Raw genomic sequence first — 9,687 nt, 5'->3', positions numbered from 1 at the left:
CCGGAGCCCAGCAGGTCGAGGCTGCGGTGGCTGGGAGCGGCCACTGCACTCCAGTCTGGGCGACAGAATGAGACCCCAACTCAAAAAAAAAAAAAAAAAAAAGAAAATATAGCAAAGAGATATGAAATATAATGTCAGGTACTAATAGATGCTATGAAGAAAAATAAAGTATGAAATAGAGATAAGAGTTACAGAGAGGTACCTTTTTTCCCTTCCTTCCTTCCTTCCTTTATTTATTTATTCCTTTCTTTCCTTCCTTCCTTTTCTTTCTTTCTTTTTTCTTTTTTAAGAGTAAGAATCTCACTCTGTTGCCCAGGCTGGAGTAGGGATGATCTCAGCCACCACAGCCTTGACCTGCTAGGTTCAGGCGATTCTTCCACCTCAGCCTTCCAGGGGACTATAAGTGTGTGCCACCATACCTGGCTAATTTTTTGACTTATTGTAGAGACAAAGTCTTACCATGTTTGCCCAGACTGGTTTTGAACTTCTGTGCTCAGGCCATCCACTCGCCTCCACCTCCCAAAGTGCCGAGACTACAGACATGAGCCACCATGCCCAGCAGGGTGCCATTTTAGTATCTGGGAAGGCCTTCTTCGGAGGTAGTTGTTTGAGCAAAGACCTGAATTAAATGATAGAGTAGGCATTTCAAGCAGAGGGAACATCAAGTGCAAAAACTCTAAAGTTGAGTGTATGTGTCTGTTATTTTGTGGTTTATTATTTATTTATTTAGTTAGTTTTTTTTGAGTTGGAGTCTCACTCTGTCACCCAGGCTGGAGTGCAGTGCAAGCTCACGGCCACCGCAGCCTTGACCTGCTGGGCTCAGGCGATCCTTCTGCCTTCCAAGTAGCTGGAACTACAGGCGCGTGCTGTCACACCCAGCTAATTTTTTGATTTATTGTAGAGACGTGGTCTCACCATGTTACCCAGGCTGATCTTGAGCCCGCGGGCTCAGGCAATCCTCTTGCCTCGGCCTCCCAAAGTGCTGGGATTACAGGCTGAGCCATCAAGCCCAGCCTTATTTTTTATTTTTTTGAGTTGGAGTCTTACTCTGTTGCCCAGGCTGGAGTGTAGTGGCAAGCTCACAGTCACTGTAGCCTCAATCTGCTGGGATCACTGTAGCCTCAATCTGCCAGGCTCAGGCGATCCTTCTGCCTCAGCCTTCCAAGTAGCTGGAACTATAGTCACATGCCACCATGCCTGGCTAATTTTTTGATTTATTGTAGAGATGAGGTCTCACTAAGTTGCCCAGGCTGGTCTCTAACCCCCAGACTAAGGCAATCCTCTCGCCTCAGCCTCCCAAAGTGCTGGGATCACAGGTTTGAGCCACCGCACCTGGCCTGTTACTTTGTGTTTTAATTGGTGCATTTAGACTTTGATATTCAAAATGATCATTTAGGCCAAGTGGGGTAGCTCCCGCCTATAATCCCAGCACTTTGGGAGGTAGAGGCAAGAGGATGGCTTGAACCCAAGAGTTCAAGACCAGCCCGGGCAACTTGACAAGATCTCGCCTCTACAATAAATCAAAAAATTAACTGGGCATGGTGGTATGCACCTGTGGTTCCAACTTACCTGGAAGGCTGAGGTGGAAGGATCACCTGAGCCCAGCAGGTCGAGGCTGTGGTGGCGGTGAGGGTGCCACTGCACTCCAACCTGAGTGACAGAGTGAGACTTTCAAAAAAAACAAAACACACACACGTACACACACACACACTCTCTCACAAGTTTTAGCTAGGCGTGATGGCTCACCTAAAATCTCAGCACTTTGGGAGGTAGAGACAAGAAGATTGCCTGAGCCTACAGGTTCAAGACCAACCTGGGCAATTTAGTGAGACCTTGTCTCTAAAATAAATAAAAGAAATTAGCCAGGCTTGATGGCACACATCTGTAATCCCAGCTACTTGGGAGACTGAGGTAGAAGGATCACCTGAGCCCAGCAGGTCAAGACTGTGGTGGCTGGGAGCATACCACTGCACTCCAGCCTGGGTAACAGAGTGAGACTCCAACTCAAAAAAATAAAATTAATACACACAAAAAAAATGATTCAATACTGGTCATAATATACCTTTCTATTGTGTTAGAATTAGAGACAAGTTCTATTTAGAAATAATTCCAAGAGCAGTTTTTATATTTTATTTTCACGTTGAAAACCAGTCAGATTTGCTTCAGTCTCAAAGAGCATGTTTATGTAAAATTAAATGAACATGGCAGCCTGCTGTACTTCTTTTTTCTAAATGGGTTAAAAGAAGAGGTCCAAAGACTGAGCCTCAGAGCACCCTAGTTTTTTTTTGTTTTTGTTTTTGAACTGAGGTCTCATTCTGTCATCCACAGTGGAATACTGGAGTGCAGTGGCATGATCATGACAATCACAGCTCATGACAGCCTCAACTTCCTGGGCTTAGGTGATCCTTTTGCCTCAGCCTTTTGAGTAGCTGTGACTACAGGCACATGCCACCACATCTGGCAATTTTTAAAAATTTTTATTTTTGTAGAGATAAGGTTTCACAGTGTTGGCCATGCTGGTCTAGAACTCCTGGAATCAAGCAGTCCCTCCCGCTTCGGCCTCCCAAAGTGCTGGGATTACAGATGTGAGCCACTATGTCCAGCCCACTCCAGCTTTTAAACATTAGGAAGAGGATCCAGTAGTATAAAGTGAAAAGAAGCAACCAGTGCTATTGGAAAAAATAATGAAGAGTGTGGCATTCTGGAAAGCAAATGAACAAAATGTTTCAAGAAGGAGCATATGATAACTTTGCCTTCTGGGAGGCTGGGTAAGGTGTCTGGAAACCATCTATTAGATTTGACAACATGAAGGACATCGGGGACCTGGGTAAGAGTGGCATCAGTAGAGCAATTGGGCTGAATGAAGGCCTGATTGAGATGAATTCAAGAGAGAACGCAAGACAGGGCAGTGGAGAAAGTAAAATGTAAAACCTTTTTAGAGGAATTTTGCCTTAAGGGATTAGAGAAATGGCTAATAACTAACTGGGATAGCTGGATAGGGATGTTCAGTAAAAGGAGGATTTTTTTCCTTTTAAGATGGGAGATATTTTAGCATGTTTGTTTGCTGATGAGAATAAACCAAAGAGTGGGAAGTCGATGTAGGGAAAAAATGAGAGAATAGAAAGCGTAAGGTTTTAGAGTAGTGACGTGGGAAGGCATCCAGGGCACCACCGAAGGGGTTAGCTTTGGAGAAAGGAGCACAGTATTCCCTGATGCGCAGGAGGCCAGAGTACGTGAGTGTGGATTTAGGTGGACAGTTAGATTTGGTGTTGGAACAGGTGGAATTTCTCTTGATTGCTTCTTTTTTTCTCCCCTACTCCCGTGAAATAGAAAATAAGTGATTTCAGCAGGGCACTGGAACATGCACCTGTAGTCCCTGCCACTTAGAGGCTGAGGCAGGAGGATCCCTTAGGCCCAGGAGTTTGAGTCCAGCGTGGCAACATAGCAAAACCTCATTCTAAAAAAAATAAAATAAAGAGAGAAAAGAAGAAGAAAATAAGTAATGTCTCCTAATTCTCCCTCTTTTCCTTTATAACAGATCCCTGATTTTGTTGGGAAGAGGGTACCCAGCTTCTGTTCCAACTACACTCAGGGTGTCTCTGTGACTAAATTCTGGTGAGTTGTTAGTGGAAGCTGTTTGGTGGGGGTTCTGAAAAAGTTTCTAAAGCCAATTGACTGAGCTGGCCTATGTGTTTGGCTTTTTTTTTTTTTTTTTGCCTAGAACATTTACAGGGAAGCTGGAGTTCTAGCAACCATCTTATGACAACAAAGCAGCCTTAAAGCCATATGCCAAGGATGGAGGAAGATAGAGTCCGGGTCCCTGAAGACATCATGGAGTTGACTCACAAACCCTGGATTCCCTACCTCTGGACTTCTCATTATGGGAGAAAGTAAAACAATTTGTTTAAACTACACTGCTCTTTTTTCTTTTTTGAGTGTATGTTTGTATTTGTTATTTGCAGCTGATTGTAATTCATAACCAATGTGGTAGTGAGACCTTGTCTTCTGATTTTTCTTTCTTTTTTTCAGTGGAATGGGGAGGAGAGGCCATTAGCTACCTGTAAAGATTCAGGAAGAAGTATGAGATGTTTGTGGAGAGAAAATGTGTGAAATAGTTATCTCTGAGTGGTAGAGTGAATTGACTAGGAGGAGGTAGTACATCATTCAGACATTTGTGGTTATAAATATAAATTGAAATCAGTCATCTTGGTTATGCTTGGTTCAGCTGCTCAGGTGAAGGTATGAAATAGATAGCGAATTGGATTTAACCAGGATTGGTGCTTTGCTAAAGCTATTATGTTACCATTTGTGAAACAGCAAATAACAAGGTAGTCTAGAGTCAGCACCTTGATCTTGGACCTTCTAGCTCCCAGAAGTATGAAAAATAAATGTCTGTTGTTTAAGGTACCTACTTTATAGTATTTTCTTATAGCAACCCAAATAGACTGATACACCCTTCCAAAAAGAAATAAGCGTTCAGCCAACAGGCAGAAAGTGGTGAATCCAAGGCAGGGGCCTGAAGATTGAGCTGTTTGTGGATGCTTGAGATAAGATCCAGCATTCCCATATCTTACTCCACTGGGCCTTGACCCTAGTGGTTGAAGTGAGGGTAGAATAACTGATTGAGAAGATTCTCTAAGCAGAGAAATCTTGTGTTTCACTTTCCAGAGTATAGCCTGGGGGACTGACTGTCAGACTCTTAAAGAAGCCCAACATCTAACATAGTACCTGAGTGATAGAATAGCATGAGGCATTGTTGAAGGAGATGCCTAGGCAGATGGACCTAAAAGCAAACTTACAGATTTCTTTCCCATACACCATGGTGGACAAAGTAGGTAAGAGCTTCCAAGTGCCCAGGGGGATGTGGAAATTCCCAGAAGGCTGGCAAAAGAGATTTAGAGTTGGGTAAGAAGGACTCAGACTGGAGTCCAAGGTAGGAACATTAGCTCTCAGCATGTGAGGTCCAAAGACAGGTGGACATAAACTACAACTCAGAGGCCAGCAAGGACAGAATACAGTACAGGGATCAGATTCCTCCAATGCCAAAATAATACCCAAGCCCCTGGGAACTTAGATCAACTTAGGATAAAAGGAGAAGGTAGAAGAGTTTAAGTCTGATTTTGACTAAATATTTACTCAAATGAAACTTAAAAAAAAATTTTTTTTAAAGACTTGGAGTACAATTCAGGGTTAGGTATACAAATGGCAATTATGCAGGTACTCTTGTTGACGATGAGGTGTGCCTCCCCCTCCTTCCCCTGTCAAATGAGACTTTTAAACAAGTGACTGCTTTACCTTGAAGTAGCAGATTTAGGTTTTCTGCCCATGTTAGAAATTGTGAGATGATGAATTCCAGTTACAGAGGAGGAAAATCCAAAGGGAAAAAAAATTGGAATTAATATTATGATAGGGCAGGTGTGGTGGCTCATGCCTAGTAATCCCAGCACTTTGAGAGGCAGAGGCGAGAGAACTGGATTGCCTGAGCCCAGAGGTTCGAGACCAGCTTGGGCAACTTGGTGAGATCTCATCTCTACAATAAATAGAAAAAAATTAGGTGGGCATGGTGGTGTGCACCTGTGGTTCCAGCTACTTGAAAGGCTGAGACAGAAGGATTGCCTGAGCCCAGCAGGTTGAGACTGCAGTGGCCTTGAGCGTGCCACTGCACTCCAGCCCAGGAGACAGAGTGAGACTCTGACTAAAAAAAAAGAAAAAGGCTGAACTCAGTGGCTCAGCCTGTAATCCCAGCACTTTGGGAGGCCGAGGTGAGTAGAGTGCCTGAGCCCACGGGTTCAAGACCCACCCGGGCAACTTGGTGAGACCTCGTCTCTACAATAAATAAAAAATTAGCCGGGCGTGGTAGCGGGCGCCTGTAGTTCCAGCTACTTGGAAGGCTGAGGCAGAAGGATTGTCAGAGCCCAGCAGGTCGAGGCTGCGGAGGCCAGGAGAGTGCCACTGCACTCCAGTCTGGGTGACAGAGTGAGACTCCAACTAAAAAAAAAGAAGAAAAAAAATTACGATAGGCCTTTGGCAGAAACATGGGAGCATTTGGACATTTTTAAATGAAAAATAAAGCAAAAAATGATGCAGTTATGAAGTTCATGAAATTAAAAGGCTATATGATAAAAAAAGGCATGATATCAGTATACCTTTGCTTCACTAATACATAAATAATCATAATAATGTAAGCACTGGCTAAGTTAAATTAAAACTATGTTAGGGCAATGATCAGGAAGTGAAGTGTGAAGAGTATAAAAGAACTAAGTTCTCAACTAACATGGTGGAAATTTAGTAGATAATGTCTAAAATTGATAAGAAAGCCAGGCAAGGAGGCTCATGCTTATAACCCTAGCATTTAGGGAGGCCAAGGAGAGAGGATTGCTAGAGCCCAGAAGTTCGAGACCAACCTAGCAAAAAAAAATCTATGAAAAAGTAGGTGTAGTGGCATGTGCCTGTAGTCCCAGCTACTCGGGAGTCTGGGACAGGATTGCCTGAGCCCAGGAAGTCAAGGCTGCAGTGAATCTTGTCACTGCACTCCAGCCTGGGTGACAAACCCTAACTCAAAAAAAAAAGAAAAGAAAAGAAAAAGAGGCCGGACTCTGTGGCTCAGCCTGTAGTCCCAGCACTTTGGGAGGCTGAGGCGAGTGGATTGTCTGAGTCTGCGGGTTTGAGACCAGCCAGGGCAACTTCTTGAGACTTTGTCTCTACAATAAATCAAAAAATAGCCGGGTGTGGTAGCGCACGCCTGTAGTTCTGGCTACTTGGAAGACTGAGGTGGAAGGACTGAGGAGCCCAGCAGGTTGAGGCTGTGGAGGCTGGCAGCGGCCACTGCACTCCAGTCTGGGCGATGGAGTGAGACTCCAACTCAAAAAAAAGGAAAGAAAAATAAGCAGCAGAGGAGTGATGCAGGCAAATTATTCCTGTAAAATCTTATTTGCTAACTGGGCATAGTGGCTCACACTTGTAATCCCAGCACTTTGGGAGGCAGAGAAGAGAGAATTGCCTGAGTCTAGGGGTTCAAGACCAGCCTGGGCTACTGGGTGAGACCTGGTCTCTACAGTAAATCAAAAAAATTAGCCAGATATGGTGGTGCACGCCTTGTGGTTCCAGCTACATGGATTGCTGAGGCAGAAGGATCACCTGAGCCCAGTGGCAGTGAGCATGCCACTGCACTCCAGACTGACAAAATGAGACTCCTACTCGAAATAAATAAATAAATAAATTTGCTCTTTGCAAAACATTTTGTACTTTTTTTTTTTTGAGATAGGGTCTTGCTATTGCCCAGGCTAGTCTCAAACTCCTGGGTTCAAGCAATCCCCCCATCTTATCCTCGCCAATAGCTAGGATTATGAGCATGAACCACCATGCCCCGCTCCATACATTTTTGATGGTGTGCTTTGAAAGAAAATTTTTCATTTGAATAGAGCCCAATTCATCAATTTTTTTCTTTTGTTGCTTGTGCTTTTGATATCAAATCTAAGAAATCATTTCCCAATCTAAGGTAACAAAGATTTAGTTCTGTTTCCTCCTAAGAGTTTTATAGTTTAACTCTTATGTTTAGATCTCTGACCTATTTTGAGTTAATGTTTTTATATGATTGAGGTAGGAGTCTAGTAAGTTTCCCAGGGCCGCTATAACAAAGTACCACAAACTAGGTGACTTAAAACAGTAGAAATTTATTACCTCATAATTCTGTAGGCTAGAAGTTTGATGTCAAGGCATTAGCAAGTGTGGTACCTTTTGAAGCCTCTGAGAGAGAATCTGTTCCATGCCTCTCTCCTAGCTTCTGGTGGTTGCTAATAGTCCTTGGCCTTCCTTGTCTTGTAGATATCACCACCATTTCTGCCTCTGATGCTTTATGGCATTCTCCTGTGTGTCTATGTCTTCACAAAGTCTTATTAAAAGGACAGTTATTAAATCCAATACCTCATCTTAACTACATCTTCAAATATCCTATTTCCAAATAAGGTCACATTCTGAGGTTATGGGTGGGTATGAATGTGAAGTGAAGAGGGAGACACTATTCAACACTGCAGAGTCCAACTTCATTCCTTTGCATGTGAATATCCAGTTGTCCCAACACCATTTGTGGAAAAGACTATTCTTGGGATACCCTGTTAAAGCCTGGCAAGGGTGAAAGTCTAGGCTCCCCACTCAGTCTTGCTGGTCTGGGTAGGGGTGGGGCCACGGTTTCCTCTGTAGTGTTTAGCTGGAGTACAGTAGTTATTATCTAAAAGTTCACTGTCTGGTTAGACTGCCCCTTTCCTGCTTCTTTGGCTAGTGAGAGTAGGCTTTTGTTTTTGTTTTTGTCTCACCCTTTGACATTTCTGAGTTGTCAGCTTTTTAGCTGTATTTAGTGGGAGGAATTGGGAAAGTATGTGTATTCCACTTCCCCGGTGGACTGAATTTATAAATAAATTTAGTTAGAATTATCATCTTTGTAATCAGTATTTTTCCAGTGTAGTATTCATAATATTTTTATATAATCTCTCAATAAAGTTTTAGAATTTTTCCTGTAGATGACTTGTTCTTTTGTTGTTGTTGTTGTTATTAAATTTTAAAAAAAGATTAGCAATTTTATTTAGATACAGGGTCTCACTATGTTGCCCAGGCTGGTCTTGAGCTCCTGGTCTCAAGAGATTCTCCCACCTCAGCCTCCTGAGTAGCTGGGATTATAGGTGTGAGCTACCATACCTGGTTGTACTTGATGTCTTTTGATGTTATTGTAAATGTTTTCTTTGAAACTTTTCACGTTCTCTTTGTTGTGTGTGTATAGAAATACAACTGATTTTTTATATATTGATTTTGTAGCCAGCAACAACCTTGCTAACCTCTTAAATTCTAGTAGTCTATATGTAAATTTGGGGGGGATTTTTACATATATAACTATTCTGTAAGGTTTTTTCTAACACCAAACACCAGTGCTCCAATTCTCTGGCACCAGCTGGGTGTCCAACAATTCAATTCTGCCACTATCTATCCCACAGATCAAGGGTTCAGTTTGACAAGATTACCCCCACTTCAAGTGCCAGTCACAGGTCCCAGTTTGCCATATGTACTTCTCATCAACCAGCTATAAATTTGGGAGTACCTTCAGATTCAGTCATTTGCTAGAACAATTCAGACTGTAAGCATAACATTTACTTACATTTACCAGTTTATTATAAGGGATACAACTCAGAAATAGCCAAATGGAAGAAATGCCCAGGTCAAGGTATACCATGGGGCACCCTCCTAACACTTCAGTTTTGTCATCAACCATTTACTCCTCGAAACCCTATCATTTAGGGGTTTTTATGGGGGTTTCATTATATAGGCACACTTGATTAAAGCGTTGACGTCTTGGTGACTGAATTCATTCTCCAGCTCCTCTACCCTCCCTGGAGGTCTAGGGGATGGGGCTAAAAGTTCTAACTCTCTAATCCTGGCTTGGTCTTACATTCTAAAGCTATCTAGGCTCTCTCCCTCCCCCACAGCCCCCCAAAACCATCTCATTAGCATACAAAAGACTCTTCAGGGATTCCAAGAATTTTAGGAGCTCTGTGCTGGAACCAGGGTTCAAAGCCTAAATATTAATTTTTTAAAATCATGCCACAATCATAATTTACATTTACATGTATTTTTTAGGATTTTTTTTAATTTTAAAGATGTGGGGTACAATTCAGGATTAGGTATACAAATGGTCATTGT

At 42.7% G+C, this 9,687-nt stretch overlaps 1 long non-coding RNA gene across 3 annotated transcripts in view; it reads left to right on the top strand.

The window, feature by feature from the left end:
* LOC110596773 overlaps window positions 1-3,912 on the top strand; it is an 11,218-nt gene extending 7,306 nt beyond the window's left edge. For all 3 annotated transcript variants that reach the window (XR_002482705.1, XR_002482706.1, XR_002482707.1), the window contains exons 2-3: window positions 3,539-3,615; window positions 3,722-3,912. This is a non-coding gene — a long non-coding RNA (uncharacterized LOC110596773). The remainder of the gene's footprint in view (window positions 1-3,538; window positions 3,616-3,721) is intronic.
* Window positions 3,913-9,687: the final 5,775 nt, after the last annotated feature.

The sequence above is a fragment of the Carlito syrichta genome, unplaced genomic scaffold, assembly GCF_000164805.1.
Source record: "Carlito syrichta isolate Samal-C Ts95f unplaced genomic scaffold, Tarsius_syrichta-2.0.1 Scaffold314050, whole genome shotgun sequence".
Classification (NCBI taxonomy): domain Eukaryota; kingdom Metazoa; phylum Chordata; class Mammalia; order Primates; family Tarsiidae; genus Carlito; species Carlito syrichta.
This window is presented reverse-complemented; position numbering and strand designations above follow the sequence as displayed.